The sequence below is a fragment of the Pungitius pungitius genome, unplaced genomic scaffold (assembly GCF_949316345.1).
Source record: "Pungitius pungitius unplaced genomic scaffold, fPunPun2.1 scaffold_25, whole genome shotgun sequence".
Lineage (NCBI taxonomy): Eukaryota > Metazoa > Chordata > Actinopteri > Perciformes > Gasterosteidae > Pungitius > Pungitius pungitius.
The window spans coordinates 526,061-541,140 of NW_026909837.1; the positions used below are offsets into that span (position 1 = coordinate 526,061).

The 15,080-nt window shown below is 46.1% G+C and overlaps 24 non-coding genes across 24 annotated transcripts; all 24 read right to left on the reverse strand.

Annotated features, from left to right (window-relative positions):
* Positions 1-7: 7 nt before the first annotated feature.
* trnav-cac (transfer RNA valine (anticodon CAC)) lies at positions 8-80 on the reverse strand. Its single transcript has one exon. It is a non-coding gene; the product is annotated as a tRNA-Val (tRNA).
* A 504-nt stretch (positions 81-584) lies between these two features.
* On the reverse strand, positions 585-657 carry trnav-cac (transfer RNA valine (anticodon CAC)). The gene has a single exon. It is a non-coding gene; the product is annotated as a tRNA-Val (tRNA).
* A 504-nt stretch (positions 658-1,161) lies between these two features.
* Positions 1,162-1,234, reverse strand: trnav-cac (transfer RNA valine (anticodon CAC)). Its single transcript has one exon. It is a non-coding gene; the product is annotated as a tRNA-Val (tRNA).
* A 504-nt stretch (positions 1,235-1,738) lies between these two features.
* On the reverse strand, positions 1,739-1,811 carry trnav-cac (transfer RNA valine (anticodon CAC)). The gene has a single exon. It is a non-coding gene; the product is annotated as a tRNA-Val (tRNA).
* Positions 1,812-2,892: 1,081 nt separating this feature from the next.
* Positions 2,893-2,965, reverse strand: trnav-cac (transfer RNA valine (anticodon CAC)). Its single transcript has one exon. It is a non-coding gene; the product is annotated as a tRNA-Val (tRNA).
* A 504-nt stretch (positions 2,966-3,469) lies between these two features.
* Positions 3,470-3,542, reverse strand: trnav-cac (transfer RNA valine (anticodon CAC)). The gene has a single exon. It is a non-coding gene; the product is annotated as a tRNA-Val (tRNA).
* Positions 3,543-3,749: 207 nt separating this feature from the next.
* Positions 3,750-3,822, reverse strand: trnav-cac (transfer RNA valine (anticodon CAC)). Its single transcript has one exon. It is a non-coding gene; the product is annotated as a tRNA-Val (tRNA).
* A 504-nt stretch (positions 3,823-4,326) lies between these two features.
* On the reverse strand, positions 4,327-4,399 carry trnav-cac (transfer RNA valine (anticodon CAC)). Its single transcript has one exon. It is a non-coding gene; the product is annotated as a tRNA-Val (tRNA).
* Positions 4,400-4,903: 504 nt separating this feature from the next.
* trnav-cac (transfer RNA valine (anticodon CAC)) lies at positions 4,904-4,976 on the reverse strand. Its single transcript has one exon. It is a non-coding gene; the product is annotated as a tRNA-Val (tRNA).
* Positions 4,977-5,480: 504 nt separating this feature from the next.
* Positions 5,481-5,553, reverse strand: trnav-cac (transfer RNA valine (anticodon CAC)). The gene has a single exon. It is a non-coding gene; the product is annotated as a tRNA-Val (tRNA).
* Positions 5,554-6,057: 504 nt separating this feature from the next.
* Positions 6,058-6,130, reverse strand: trnav-cac (transfer RNA valine (anticodon CAC)). The gene has a single exon. It is a non-coding gene; the product is annotated as a tRNA-Val (tRNA).
* Positions 6,131-7,211: 1,081 nt separating this feature from the next.
* trnav-cac (transfer RNA valine (anticodon CAC)) lies at positions 7,212-7,284 on the reverse strand. Its single transcript has one exon. It is a non-coding gene; the product is annotated as a tRNA-Val (tRNA).
* A 1,081-nt stretch (positions 7,285-8,365) lies between these two features.
* On the reverse strand, positions 8,366-8,438 carry trnav-cac (transfer RNA valine (anticodon CAC)). Its single transcript has one exon. It is a non-coding gene; the product is annotated as a tRNA-Val (tRNA).
* Positions 8,439-8,942: 504 nt separating this feature from the next.
* On the reverse strand, positions 8,943-9,015 carry trnav-cac (transfer RNA valine (anticodon CAC)). Its single transcript has one exon. It is a non-coding gene; the product is annotated as a tRNA-Val (tRNA).
* A 207-nt stretch (positions 9,016-9,222) lies between these two features.
* Positions 9,223-9,295, reverse strand: trnav-cac (transfer RNA valine (anticodon CAC)). The gene has a single exon. It is a non-coding gene; the product is annotated as a tRNA-Val (tRNA).
* A 504-nt stretch (positions 9,296-9,799) lies between these two features.
* trnav-cac (transfer RNA valine (anticodon CAC)) lies at positions 9,800-9,872 on the reverse strand. Its single transcript has one exon. It is a non-coding gene; the product is annotated as a tRNA-Val (tRNA).
* Positions 9,873-10,376: 504 nt separating this feature from the next.
* trnav-cac (transfer RNA valine (anticodon CAC)) lies at positions 10,377-10,449 on the reverse strand. Its single transcript has one exon. It is a non-coding gene; the product is annotated as a tRNA-Val (tRNA).
* A 504-nt stretch (positions 10,450-10,953) lies between these two features.
* Positions 10,954-11,026, reverse strand: trnav-cac (transfer RNA valine (anticodon CAC)). Its single transcript has one exon. It is a non-coding gene; the product is annotated as a tRNA-Val (tRNA).
* A 784-nt stretch (positions 11,027-11,810) lies between these two features.
* trnav-cac (transfer RNA valine (anticodon CAC)) lies at positions 11,811-11,883 on the reverse strand. Its single transcript has one exon. It is a non-coding gene; the product is annotated as a tRNA-Val (tRNA).
* A 504-nt stretch (positions 11,884-12,387) lies between these two features.
* trnav-cac (transfer RNA valine (anticodon CAC)) lies at positions 12,388-12,460 on the reverse strand. The gene has a single exon. It is a non-coding gene; the product is annotated as a tRNA-Val (tRNA).
* Positions 12,461-12,667: 207 nt separating this feature from the next.
* Positions 12,668-12,740, reverse strand: trnav-cac (transfer RNA valine (anticodon CAC)). Its single transcript has one exon. It is a non-coding gene; the product is annotated as a tRNA-Val (tRNA).
* A 504-nt stretch (positions 12,741-13,244) lies between these two features.
* Positions 13,245-13,317, reverse strand: trnav-cac (transfer RNA valine (anticodon CAC)). Its single transcript has one exon. It is a non-coding gene; the product is annotated as a tRNA-Val (tRNA).
* A 504-nt stretch (positions 13,318-13,821) lies between these two features.
* Positions 13,822-13,894, reverse strand: trnav-cac (transfer RNA valine (anticodon CAC)). Its single transcript has one exon. It is a non-coding gene; the product is annotated as a tRNA-Val (tRNA).
* Positions 13,895-14,398: 504 nt separating this feature from the next.
* trnav-cac (transfer RNA valine (anticodon CAC)) lies at positions 14,399-14,471 on the reverse strand. Its single transcript has one exon. It is a non-coding gene; the product is annotated as a tRNA-Val (tRNA).
* Between the last annotated feature and the right edge of the window lie 609 nt (positions 14,472-15,080).

Consider the following 15,080-nt stretch of genomic DNA (forward strand, 5'->3'; position numbering starts at 1 on the left):
ACGATATTGTTTCCGCCCAGTTTCGAACTGGGGACCTTTCGCGTGTGAGGCGAACGTGATGACCACTACACCACGGAAACGGCGGCTTGTTTGGCATTGGGCATATGGCCCTCTGCTCTTTGCAGATGATCTTGGTCTGACGGCTTCATCAGGATTTGACTTTGATCACAATGAAAGAGTTTGAAGACATTTGTAAAGAGGTTGGGATGGAAGTCAGCTCCTACATACATGTACGAGACCGTGGTTCTCAGCCAAGGAGTGGAGAAATTCTCAACGTTGGCCCGGAGTGATGTTCATCCCCAATAATACAGAATTATAGTGCATACCTCCTCTTAACCCCGGCCAGATACCTGCCAATTAAATATACTCAAGGAGTCCTCGTTAGTATAGTGGACAGTATCTCTGCTTGTCACGCAGAAGACCAGGGTTCGATTCCCTGACGGGGAGTTTCTTGTTAATAAGCCACGAATAAATCTGTTGGCTTCATCAGAGAGTTGAATTTTGCAGAAACTAGACGAGTGGTCTTTAATGACCAATCGAGAGAAGATATTCCGCTGCAGAGTAAACCAAAAAAAAGACGATATTGTTTCCGCCCAGTTTCGAACTGGGGACCTTTCGCGTGTGAGGCGAACGTGATGACCACTACACCACGGAAACGGCGGCTTGTTTGGCATTGGGCATATGGCCCTCTGCTCTTTGCAGATGATCTTGGTCTGACGGCTTCATCAGGATTTGACTTTGATCACAATGAAAGAGTTTGAAGACATTTGTAAAGAGGTTGGGATGGAAGTCAGCTCCTACATACATGTACGAGACCGTGGTTCTCAGCCAAGGAGTGGAGAAATTCTCAACGTTGGCCCGGAGTGATGTTCATCCCCAATAATACAGAATTATAGTGCATACCTCCTCTTAACCCCGGCCAGATACCTGCCAATTAAATATACTCAAGGAGTCCTCGTTAGTATAGTGGACAGTATCTCTGCTTGTCACGCAGAAGACCAGGGTTCGATTCCCTGACGGGGAGTTTCTTGTTAATAAGCCACGAATAAATCTGTTGGCTTCATCAGAGAGTTGAATTTTGCAGAAACTAGACGAGTGGTCTTTAATGACCAATCGAGAGAAGATATTCCGCTGCAGAGTAAACCAAAAAAAAGACGATATTGTTTCCGCCCAGTTTCGAACTGGGGACCTTTCGCGTGTGAGGCGAACGTGATGACCACTACACCACGGAAACGGCGGCTTGTTTGGCATTGGGCATATGGCCCTCTGCTCTTTGCAGATGATCTTGGTCTGACGGCTTCATCAGGATTTGACTTTGATCACAATGAAAGAGTTTGAAGACATTTGTAAAGAGGTTGGGATGGAAGTCAGCTCCTACATACATGTACGAGACCGTGGTTCTCAGCCAAGGAGTGGAGAAATTCTCAACGTTGGCCCGGAGTGATGTTCATCCCCAATAATACAGAATTATAGTGCATACCTCCTCTTAACCCCGGCCAGATACCTGCCAATTAAATATACTCAAGGAGTCCTCGTTAGTATAGTGGACAGTATCTCTGCTTGTCACGCAGAAGACCAGGGTTCGATTCCCTGACGGGGAGTTTCTTGTTAATAAGCCACGAATAAATCTGTTGGCTTCATCAGAGAGTTGAATTTTGCAGAAACTAGACGAGTGGTCTTTAATGACCAATCGAGAGAAGATATACCGCTGCAGAGTAAACCAAAAAAAAGACGATATTGTTTCCGCCCAGTTTCGAACTGGGGACCTTTCGCGTGTGAGGCGAACGTGATGACCACTACACCACGGAAACGGCGGCTTGTTTGGCATTGGGCATATGGCCCTCTGCTCTTTGCAGATGATCTTGGTCTGACGGCTTCATCAGGATTTGACTTTGATCACAATGAAAGAGTTTGAAGACATTTGTAAAGAGGTTGGGATGGAAGTCAGCTCCTACATACATGTACGAGACCGTGGTTCTCAGCCAAGGAGTGGAGAAATTCTCAACGTTGGCCCGGAGTGATGTTCATCCCCAATAATACAGAATTATAGTGCATACCTCCTCTTAACCCCGGCCAGATACCTGCCAATTAAATATACTCAAGGAGTCCTCGTTAGTATAGTGGACAGTATCTCTGCTTGTCACGCAGAAGACCAGGGTTCGATTCCCTGACGGGGAGTTTCTTGTTAATAAGCCACGAATAAATCTGTTGGCTTCATCAGAGAGTTAAATTTTGCAGAAACTAGACGAGTGGTCTTTAATGACCAATCGAGAGAAGATATTCCGCTGCAGAGTAAACCAAAAAAAAGACGATATTGTTTCTGCCCAGTTTCGAACTGGGGACCTTTCGCGTGTGAGGCGAACGTGATGACCACTACACCACGGAAACGGCGGCTTGTTTGGCATTGGGCATATGGCCCTCTGCTCTTTGCAGATGATCTTGGTCTGACGGCTTCATCAGGATTTGACTTTGATCACAATGAAAGAGTTTGAAGACATTTGTAAAGAGGTTGGGATGGAAGTCAGCTCCTACATACATGTACGAGACCGTGGTTCTCAGCCAAGGAGTGGAGAAATTCTCAACGTTGGCCCGGAGTGATGTTCATCCCCAATAATACAGAATTATAGTGCATACCTCCTCTTAACCCCGGCCAGATACCTGCCAATTAAATATACTCAAGGAGTCCTCGTTAGTATAGTGGACAGTATCTCTGCTTGTCACGCAAAAGACCAGGGTTCGATTCCCTGACGGGGAGTTTCTTGTTAATAAGCCACGAATAAATCTGTTGGCTTCATCAGAGAGTTGAATTTTGCAGAAACTAGACGAGTGGTCTTTAATGACCAATCGAGAGAAGATATTCCGCTGCAGAGTAAACCAAAAAAAAGACGATATTGTTTCCGCCCAGTTTCGAACTGGGGACCTTTCGCGTGTGAGGCGAACGTGATGACCACTACACCACGGAAACGGCGGCTTGTTTGGCATTGGGCATATGGCCCTCTGCTCTTTGCAGATGATCTTGGTCTGACGGCTTCATCAGGATTTGACTTTGATCACAATGAAAGAGTTTGAAGACATTTGTAAAGATGTTGGGATGGAAGTCAGCTCCTACATACATGTACGAGACCGTGGTTCTCAGCCAAGGAGTGGAGAAATTCTCAACGTTGGCCCGGAGTGATGTTCATCCCCAATAATACAGAATTATAGTGCATACCTCCTCTTAACCCCGGCCAGATACCTGCCAATTAAATATACTGAAGGAGTCCTCGTTAGTATAGTGGACAGTATCTCTGCTTGTCACGCAGAAGACCAGTGTTCGATTCCCTGACGGGGAGTTTCTTGTTAATAAGCCACGAATAAATCTGTTGGCTTCATCAGAGAGTTAAATTTTGCAGAAACTAGACGAGTGGTCTTTAATGACCAATCGAGAGAAGATATTCCGCTGCAGAGTAAACCAAAAAAAAAACGATATTGTTTCCGCCCAGTTTCGAACTGGGGACCTTTCGCGTGTGAGGCGAACGTGATGACCACTACACCACGGAAACGGCGGCTTGTTTGGCATTGGGCATATGGCCCTCTGCTCTTTGCAGATGATCTTGGTCTGACGGCTTCATCAGGAGTTGACTTTGATCACAATGAAAGAGTTTGAAGACATTTGTAAAGAGGTTGGGATGGAAGTCAGCTCCTACATACATGTACAAGGGCGTGGTTCTCAGCCAAGGAGTGGAGAAAAGCTCAACGTCAGCCTGGAGTGTTTCCGCCCAGTTTCGAACTGGGGACCTTTCGCGTGTGAGGCGAACGTGATGACCACTACACCACGGAAACGGCGGCTTGTTTAGCATTGGGCATATGGCCCTCTGCTCTTTGCAGATGATCTTGGTCTGACGGCTTCATCAGGAGTTGACTTTGATCACAATGAAAGAGTTTGAAGACATTTGTAAAGAGGTTGGGATGGAAGTCAGCTCCTACATACATGTACGAGACCGTGGTTCTCAGCCAAGGAGTGGAGAAATTCTCAACGTTGGCCCGGAGTGATGTTCATCCCCAATAATACAGAATTATAGTGCATACCTCCTCTTAACCCCGGCCAGATACCTGCCAATTAAATATACTCAAGGAGTCCTCGTTAGTATAGTGGACAGTATCTCTGCTTGTCACGCAGAAGACCAGGGTTCGATTCCCTGACGGGGAGTTTCTTGTTAATAAGCCACGAATAAATCTGTTGGCTTCATCAGAGAGTTGAATTTTGCAGAAACTAGACGAGTGGTCTTTAATGACCAATCGAGAGAAGATATTCCGCTGCAGAGTAAACCAAAAAAAAGACGATATTGTTTCCGCCCAGTTTCGAACTGGGGACCTTTCGCGTGTGAGGCGAACGTGATGACCACTACACCACGGAAACGGCGGCTTGTTTGGCATTGGGCATATGGCCCTCTGCTCTTTGCAGATGATCTTGGTCTGACGGCTTCATCAGGATTTGACTTTGATCACAATGAAAGAGTTTGAAGACATTTGTAAAGAGGTTGGGATGGAAGTCAGCTCCTACATACATGTACGAGACCGTGGTTCTCAGCCAAGGAGTGGAGAAATTCTCAACGTTGGCCCGGAGTGATGTTCATCCCCAATAATACAGAATTATAGTGCATACCTCCTCTTAACCCCGGCCAGATACCTGCCAATTAAATATACTCAAGGAGTCCTCGTTAGTATAGTGGACAGTATCTCTGCTTGTCACGCAAAAGACCAGGGTTCGATTCCCTGACGGGGAGTTTCTTGTTAATAAGCCACGAATAAATCTGTTGGCTTCATCAGAGAGTTGAATTTTGCAGAAACTAGACGAGTGGTCTTTAATGACCAATCGAGAGAAGATATTCCGCTGCAGAGTAAACCAAAAAAAAGACGATATTGTTTCCGCCCAGTTTCGAACTGGGGACCTTTCGCGTGTGAGGCGAACGTGATGACCACTACACCACGGAAACGGCGGCTTGTTTGGCATTGGGCATATGGCCCTCTGCTCTTTGCAGATGATCTTGGTCTGACGGCTTCATCAGGATTTGACTTTGATCACAATGAAAGAGTTTGAAGACATTTGTAAAGATGTTGGGATGGAAGTCAGCTCCTACATACATGTACGAGACCGTGGTTCTCAGCCAAGGAGTGGAGAAATTCTCAACGTTGGCCCGGAGTGATGTTCATCCCCAATAATACAGAATTATAGTGCATACCTCCTCTTAACCCCGGCCAGATACCTGCCAATTAAATATACTGAAGGAGTCCTCGTTAGTATAGTGGACAGTATCTCTGCTTGTCACGCAGAAGACCAGGGTTCGATTCCCTGACGGGGAGTTTCTTGTTAATAAGCCACGAATAAATCTGTTGGCTTCATCAGAGAGTTGAATTTTGCAGAAACTAGACGAGTGGTCTTTAATGACCAATCGAGAGAAGATATTCCGCTGCAGAGTAAACCAAAAAAAAGACGATATTGTTTCCGCCCAGTTTCGAACTGGGGACCTTTCGCGTGTGAGGCGAACGTGATGACCACTACACCACGGAAACGGCGGCTTGTTTGGCATTGGGCATATGGCCCTCTGCTCTTTGCAGATGATCTTGGTCTGACGGCTTCATCAGGATTTGACTTTGATCACAATGAAAGAGTTTGAAGACATTTGTAAAGAGGTTGGGATGGAAGTCAGCTCCTACATACATGTACGAGACCGTGGTTCTCAGCCAAGGAGTGGAGAAATTCTCAACGTTGGCCCGGAGTGATGTTCATCCCCAATAATACAGAATTATAGTGCATACCTCCTCTTAACCCCGGCCAGATACCTGCCAATTAAATATACTCAAGGAGTCCTCGTTAGTATAGTGGACAGTATCTCTGCTTGTCACGCAGAAGACCAGGGTTCGATTCCCTGACGGGGAGTTTCTTGTTAATAAGCCACGAATAAATCTGTTGGCTTCATCAGAGAGTTGAATTTTGCAGAAACTAGACGAGTGGTCTTTAATGACCAATCGAGAGAAGATATACCGCTGCAGAGTAAACCAAAAAAAAGACGATATTGTTTCCGCCCAGTTTCGAACTGGGGACCTTTCGCGTGTGAGGCGAACGTGATGACCACTACACCACGGAAACGGCGGCTTGTTTGGCATTGGGCATATGGCCCTCTGCTCTTTGCAGATGATCTTGGTCTGACGGCTTCATCAGGATTTGACTTTGATCACAATGAAAGAGTTTGAAGACATTTGTAAAGAGGTTGGGATGGAAGTCAGCTCCTACATACATGTACGAGACCGTGGTTCTCAGCCAAGGAGTGGAGAAATTCTCAACGTTGGCCCGGAGTGATGTTCATCCCCAATAATACAGAATTATAGTGCATACCTCCTCTTAACCCCGGCCAGATACTTGCCAATTAAATATACTCAAGGAGTCCTCGTTAGTATAGTGGACAGTATCTCTGCTTGTCATGCAGAAGACCAGGGTTCGATTCCCTGACGGGGAGTTTCTTGTTAATAAGCCACGAATAAATCTGTTGGCTTCATCAGAGAGTTGAATTTTGCAGAAACTAGACGAGTGGTCTTTAATGACCAATCGAGAGAAGATATTCCGCTGCAGAGTAAACCAAAAAAAAGACGATATTGTTTCTGCCCAGTTTCGAACTGGGGACCTTTCGCGTGTGAGGCGAACGTGATGACCACTACACCACGGAAACGGCGGCTTGTTTGGCATTGGGCATATGGCCCTCTGCTCTTTGCAGATGATCTTGGTCTGACGGCTTCATCAGGATTTGACTTTGATCACAATGAAAGAGTTTGAAGACATTTGTAAAGAGGTTGGGATGGAAGTCAGCTCCTACATACATGTACGAGACCGTGGTTCTCAGCCAAGGAGTGGAGAAATTCTCAACGTTGGCCCGGAGTGATGTTCATCCCCAATAATACAGAATTATAGTGCATACCTCCTCTTAACCCCGGCCAGATACCTGCCAATTAAATATACTCAATGAGTCCTCGTTAGTATAGTGGACAGTATCTCTGCTTGTCACGCAAAAGACCAGGGTTCGATTCCCTGACGGGGAGTTTCTTGTTAATAAGCCACGAATAAATCTGTTGGCTTCATCAGAGAGTTGAATTTTGCAGAAACTAGACGAGTGGTCTTTAATGACCAATCGAGAGAAGATATTCCGCTGCAGAGTAAACCAAAAAAAAGACGATATTGTTTCCGCCCAGTTTCGAACTGGGGACCTTTCGCGTGTGAGGCGAACGTGATGACCACTACACCACGGAAACGGCGGCTTGTTTGGCATTGGGCATATGGCCCTCTGCTCTTTGCAGATGATCTTGGTCTGACGGCTTCATCAGGATTTGACTTTGATCACAATGAAAGAGTTTGAAGACATTTGTAAAGAGGTTGGGATGGAAGTCAGCTCCTACATACATGTACGAGACCGTGGTTCTCAGCCAAGGAGTGGAGAAATTCTCAACGTTGGCCCGGAGTGATGTTCATCCCCAATAATACAGAATTATAGTGCATACCTCCTCTTAACCCCGGCCAGATACCTGCCAATTAAATATACTGAAGGAGTCCTCGTTAGTATAGTGGACAGTATCTCTGCTTGTCACGCAGAAGACCAGGGTTCGATTCCCTGACGGGGAGTTTCTTGTTAATAAGCCACGAATAAATCTGTTGGCTTCATCAGTGAGTTGAATTTTGCAGAAACTAGACGAGTGGTCTTTAATGACCAATCGAGAGAAGATATTCCGCTGCAGAGTAAACCAAAAAAAAGACGATATTGTTTCTGCCCAGTTTCGAACTGGGGACCTTTCGCGTGTGAGGCGAACGTGATGACCACTACACCACGGAAACGGCGGCTTGTTTGGCATTGGGCATATGGCCCTCTGCTCTTTGCAGATGATCTTGGTCTGACGGCTTCATCAGGATTTGACTTTGATCACAATGAAAGAGTTTGAAGACATTTGTAAAGAGGTTGGGATGGAAGTCAGCTCCTACATACATGTACGAGACCGTGGTTCTCAGCCAAGGAGTGGAGAAATTCTCAACGTTGGCCCGGAGTGATGTTCATCCCCAATAATACAGAATTATAGTGCATACCTCCTCTTAACCCCGGCCAGATACCTGCCAATTAAATATACTCAAGGAGTCCTCGTTAGTATAGTGGACAGTATCTCTGCTTGTCACGCAAAAGACCAGGGTTCGATTCCCTGACGGGGAGTTTCTTGTTAATAAGCCACGAATAAATCTGTTGGCTTCATCAGAGAGTTGAATTTTGCAGAAACTAGACGAGTGGTCTTTAATGACCAATCGAGAGAAGATATTCCGCTGCAGAGTAAACCAAAAAAAAGACGATATTGTTTCCGCCCAGTTTCGAACTGGGGACCTTTCGCGTGTGAGGCGAACGTGATGACCACTACACCACGGAAACGGCGGCTTGTTTGGCATTGGGCATATGGCCCTCTGCTCTTTGCAGATGATCTTGGTCTGACGGCTTCATCAGGATTTGACTTTGATCACAATGAAAGAGTTTGAAGACATTTGTAAAGATGTTGGGATGGAAGTCAGCTCCTACATACATGTACGAGACCGTGGTTCTCAGCCAAGGAGTGGAGAAATTCTCAACGTTGGCCCGGAGTGATGTTCATCCCCAATAATACAGAATTATAGTGCATACCTCCTCTTAACCCCGGCCAGATACCTGCCAATTAAATATACTGAAGGAGTCCTCGTTAGTATAGTGGACAGTATCTCTGCTTGTCACGCAGAAGACCAGTGTTCGATTCCCTGACGGGGAGTTTCTTGTTAATAAGCCACGAATAAATCTGTTGGCTTCATCAGAGAGTTAAATTTTGCAGAAACTAGACGAGTGGTCTTTAATGACCAATCGAGAGAAGATATTCCGCTGCAGAGTAAACCAAAAAAAAAACGATATTGTTTCCGCCCAGTTTCGAACTGGGGACCTTTCGCGTGTGAGGCGAACGTGATGACCACTACACCACGGAAACGGCGGCTTGTTTGGCATTGGGCATATGGCCCTCTGCTCTTTGCAGATGATCTTGGTCTGACGGCTTCATCAGGAGTTGACTTTGATCACAATGAAAGAGTTTGAAGACATTTGTAAAGAGGTTGGGATGGAAGTCAGCTCCTACATACATGTACAAGGGCGTGGTTCTCAGCCAAGGAGTGGAGAAAAGCTCAACGTCAGCCTGGAGTGTTTCCGCCCAGTTTCGAACTGGGGACCTTTCGCGTGTGAGGCGAACGTGATGACCACTACACCACGGAAACGGCGGCTTGTTTGGCATTGGGCATATGGCCCTCTGCTCTTTGCAGATGATCTTGGTCTGACGGCTTCATCAGGAGTTGACTTTGATCACAATGAAAGAGTTTGAAGACATTTGTAAAGAGGTTGGGATGGAAGTCAGCTCCTACATACATGTACGAGACCGTGGTTCTCAGCCAAGGAGTGGAGAAATTCTCAACGTTGGCCCGGAGTGATGTTCATCCCCAATAATACAGAATTATAGTGCATACCTCCTCTTAACCCCGGCCAGATACCTGCCAATTAAATATACTCAAGGAGTCCTCGTTAGTATAGTGGACAGTATCTCTGCTTGTCACGCAGAAGACCAGGGTTCGATTCCCTGACGGGGAGTTTCTTGTTAATAAGCCACGAATAAATCTGTTGGCTTCATCAGAGAGTTGAATTTTGCAGAAACTAGACGAGTGGTCTTTAATGACCAATCGAGAGAAGATATTCCGCTGCAGAGTAAACCAAAAAAAAGACGATATTGTTTCCGCCCAGTTTCGAACTGGGGACCTTTCGCGTGTGAGGCGAACGTGATGACCACTACACCACGGAAACGGCGGCTTGTTTGGCATTGGGCATATGGCCCTCTGCTCTTTGCAGATGATCTTGGTCTGACGGCTTCATCAGGATTTGACTTTGATCACAATGAAAGAGTTTGAAGACATTTGTAAAGAGGTTGGGATGGAAGTCAGCTCCTACATACATGTACGAGACCGTGGTTCTCAGCCAAGGAGTGGAGAAATTCTCAACGTTGGCCCGGAGTGATGTTCATCCCCAATAATACAGAATTATAGTGCATACCTCCTCTTAACCCCGGCCAGATACCTGCCAATTAAATATACTCAAGGAGTCCTCGTTAGTATAGTGGACAGTATCTCTGCTTGTCACGCAAAAGACCAGGGTTCGATTCCCTGACGGGGAGTTTCTTGTTAATAAGCCACGAATAAATCTGTTGGCTTCATCAGAGAGTTGAATTTTGCAGAAACTAGACGAGTGGTCTTTAATGACCAATCGAGAGAAGATATTCCGCTGCAGAGTAAACCAAAAAAAAGACGATATTGTTTCCGCCCAGTTTCGAACTGGGGACCTTTCGCGTGTGAGGCGAACGTGATGACCACTACACCACGGAAACGGCGGCTTGTTTGGCATTGGGCATATGGCCCTCTGCTCTTTGCAGATGATCTTGGTCTGACGGCTTCATCAGGATTTGACTTTGATCACAATGAAAGAGTTTGAAGACATTTGTAAAGAGGTTGGGATGGAAGTCAGCTCCTACATACATGTACGAGACCGTGGTTCTCAGCCAAGGAGTGGAGAAATTCTCAACGTTGGCCCGGAGTCATGTTCATCCCCAATAATACAGAATTATAGTGCATACCTCCTCTTAACCCCGGCCAGATACCTGCCAATTAAATATACTGAAGGAGTCCTCGTTAGTATAGTGGACAGTATCTCTGCTTGTCACGCAGAAGACCAGGGTTCGATTCCCTGACGGGGAGTTTCTTGTTAATAAGCCACGAATAAATCTGTTGGCTTCATCAGAGAGTTGAATTTTGCAGAAACTAGACGAGTGGTCTTTAATGACCAATCGAGAGAAGATATTCCGCTGCAGAGTAAACCAAAAAAAAGACGATATTGTTTCCGCCCAGTTTCGAACTGGGGACCTTTCGCGTGTGAGGCGAACGTGATGACCACTACACCACGGAAACGGCGGCTTGTTTGGCATTGGGCATATGGCCCTCTGCTCTTTGCAGATGATCTTGGTCTGACGGCTTCATCAGGATTTGACTTTGATCACAATGAAAGAGTTTGAAGACATTTGTAAAGAGGTTGGGATGGAAGTCAGCTCCTACATACATGTACGAGACCGTGGTTCTCAGCCAAGGAGTGGAGAAATTCTCAACGTTGGCCCGGAGTGATGTTCATCCCCAATAATACAGAATTATAGTGCATACCTCCTCTTAACCCCGGCCAGATACCTGCCAATTAAATATACTGAAGGAGTCCTCGTTAGTATAGTGGACAGTATCTCTGCTTGTCACGCAGAAGACCAGGGTTCGATTCCCTGACGGGGAGTTTCTTGTTAATAAGCCACGAATAAATCTGTTGGCTTCATCAGAGAGTTGAATTTTGCAGAAACTAGACGAGTGGTCTTTAATGACCAATCGAGAGAAGATATTCCGCTGCAGAGTAAACCAAAAAAAAAACGATATTGTTTCTGCCCAGTTTCGAACTGGGGACCTTTCGCGTGTGAGGCGAACGTGATGACCACTACACCACGGAAACGGTGGCTTGTTTGGCATTGGGCATATGGCCCTCTGCTCTTTGCAGATGATCTTGGTCTGACGGCTTCATCAGGAGTTGACTTTGATCACAATGAAAGAGTTTGAAGACATTTGTAAAGAGGTTGGGATGGAAGTCAGCTCCTACATACATGTACAAGGGCGTGGTTCTCAGCCAAGGAGTGGAGAAAAGCTCAACGTCAGCCTGGAGTGTTTCCGCCCAGTTTCGAACTGGGGACCTTTCGCGTGTGAGGCGAACGTGATGACCACTACACCACGGAAACGGCGGCTTGTTTGGCATTGGGCATATGGCCCTCTGCTCTTTGCAGATGATCTTGGTCTGACGGCTTCATCAGGATTTGACTTTGATCACAATGAAAGAGTTTGAAGACATTTGTAAAGATGTTGGGATGGAAGTCAGCTCCTACATACATGTACGAGACCGTGGTTCTCAGCCAAGGAGTGGAGAAATTCTCAACGTTGGCCCGGAGTGATGTTCATCCCCAATAATACAGAATTATAGTGCATACCTCCTCTTAACCCCGGCCAGATACCTGCCAATTAAATATACTGAAGGAGTCCTCGTTAGTATAGTGGACAGTATCTCTGCTTGTCACGCAGAAGACCAGGGTTCGATTCCCTGACGGGGAGTTTCTTGTTAATAAGCCACGAATAAATCTGTTGGCTTCATCAGAGAGTTAAATTTTGCAGAAACTAGACGAGTGGTCTTTAATGACCAATCGAGAGAAGATATTCCGCTGCAGAGTAAACCAAAAAAAAAACGATATTGTTTCCGCCCAGTTTCGAACTGGGGACCTTTCGCGTGTGAGGCGAACGTGATGACCACTACACCACGGAAACGGCGGCTTGTTTGGCATTGGGCATATGGCCCTCTGCTCTTTGCAGATGATCTTGGTCTGACGGCTTCATCAGGAGTTGACTTTGATCACAATGAAAGAGTTTGAAGACATTTGTAAAGAGGTTGGGATGGAAGTCAGCTCCTACATACATGTACAAGGGCGTGGTTCTCAGCCAAGGAGTGGAGAAAAGCTCAACGTCAGCCTGGAGTGTTTCCGCCCAGTTTCGAACTGGGGACCTTTCGCGTGTGAGGCGAACGTGATGACCACTACACCACGGAAACGGCGGCTTGTTTAGCATTGGGCATATGGCCCTCTGCTCTTTGCAGATGATCTTGGTCTGACGGCTTCATCAGGAGTTGACTTTGATCACAATGAAAGAGTTTGAAGACATTTGTAAAGAGGTTGGGATGGAAGTCAGCTCCTACATACATGTACGAGACCGTGGTTCTCAGCCAAGGAGTGGAGAAATTCTCAACGTTGGCCCGGAGTGATGTTCATCCCCAATAATACAGAATTATAGTGCATACCTCCTCTTAACCCCGGCCAGATACTTGCCAATTAAATATACTCAAGGAGTCCTCGTTAGTATAGTGGACAGTATCTCTGCTTGTCATGCAGAAGACCAGGGTTCGATTCCCTGACGGGGAGTTTCTTGATAATAAGCCACGAATAAATCTGTTGGCTTCATCAGAGAGTTGAATTTTGCAGAAACTAGACGAGTGGTCTTTAATGACCAATCGAGAGAAGATATTCCGCTGCAGAGTAAACCAAAAAAAAGACGATATTGTTTCCGCCCAGTTTCGAACTGGGGACCTTTCGCGTGTGAGGCGAACGTGATGACCACTACACCACGGAAACGGCGGCTTGTTTGGCATTGGGCATATGGCCCTCTGCTCTTTGCAGATGATCTTGGTCTGACGGCTTCATCAGGATTTGACTTTGATCACAATGAAAGAGTTTGAAGACATTTGTAAAGAGGTTGGGATGGAAGTCAGCTCCTACATACATGTACGAGACCGTGGTTCTCAGCCAAGGAGTGGAGAAATTCTCAACGTTGGCCCGGAGTGATGTTCATCCCCAATAATACAGAATTATAGTGCATACCTCCTCTTAACCCCGGCCAGATACCTGCCAATTAAATATACTCAAGGAGTCCTCGTTAGTATAGTGGACAGTATCTCTGCTTGTCACGCAAAAGACCAGGGTTCGATTCCCTGACGGGGAGTTTCTTGTTAATAAGCCACGAATAAATCTGTTGGCTTCATCAGAGAGTTGAATTTTGCAGAAACTAGACGAGTGGTCTTTAATGACCAATCGAGAGAAGATATTCCGCTGCAGAGTAAACCAAAAAAAAGACGATATTGTTTCCGCCCAGTTTCGAACTGGGGACCTTTCGCGTGTGAGGCGAACGTGATGACCACTACACCACGGAAACGGCGGCTTGTTTGGCATTGGGCATATGGCCCTCTGCTCTTTGCAGATGATCTTGGTCTGACGGCTTCATCAGGATTTGACTTTGATCACAATGAAAGAGTTTGAAGACATTTGTAAAGAGGTTGGGATGGAAGTCAGCTCCTACATACATGTACGAGACCGTGGTTCTCAGCCAAGGAGTGGAGAAATTCTCAACGTTGGCCCGGAGTGATGTTCATCCCCAATAATACAGAATTATAGTGCATACCTCCTCTTAACCCCGGCCAGATACCTGCCAATTAAATATACTCAAGGAGTCCTCGTTAGTATAGTGGACAGTATCTCTGCTTGTCACGCAGAAGACCAGGGTTCGATTCCCTGACGGGGAGTTTCTTGTTAATAAGCCACGAATAAATCTGTTGGCTTCATCAGAGAGTTGAATTTTGCAGAAACTAGACGAGTGGTCTTTAATGACCAATCGAGAGAAGATATACCGCTGCAGAGTAAACCAAAAAAAAGACGATATTGTTTCCGCCCAGTTTCGAACTGGGGACCTTTCGCGTGTGAGGCGAACGTGATGACCACTACACCACGGAAACGGCGGCTTGTTTGGCATTGGGCATATGGCCCTCTGCTCTTTGCAGATGATCTTGGTCTGACGGCTTCATCAGGATTTGACTTTGATCACAATGAAAGAGTTTGAAGACATTTGTAAAGAGGTTGGGATGGAAGTCAGCTCCTACATACATGTACGAGACCGTGGTTCTCAGCCAAGGAGTGGAGAAATTCTCAACGTTGGCCCGGAGTGATGTTCATCCCCAATAATACAGAATTATAGTGCATACCTCCTCTTAACCCCGGCCAGATACTTGCCAATTAAATATACTCAAGGAGTCCTCGTTAGTATAGTGGACAGTATCTCTGCTTGTCATGCAGAAGACCAGGGTTCGATTCCCTGACGGGGAGTTTCTTGTTAATAAGCCACGAATAAATCTGTTGGCTTCATCAGAGAGTTGAATTTTGCAGAAACTAGACGAGTGGTCTTTAATGACCAATCGAGAGAAGATATTCCGCTGCAGAGTAAACCAAAAAAAAGACGATATTGTTTCTGCCCAGTTTCGAACTGGGGACCTTTCGCGTGTGAGGCGAACGTGATGACCACTACACCACTGAAACGGCGGCTTGTTTGGCATTGGGCATATGGCCCT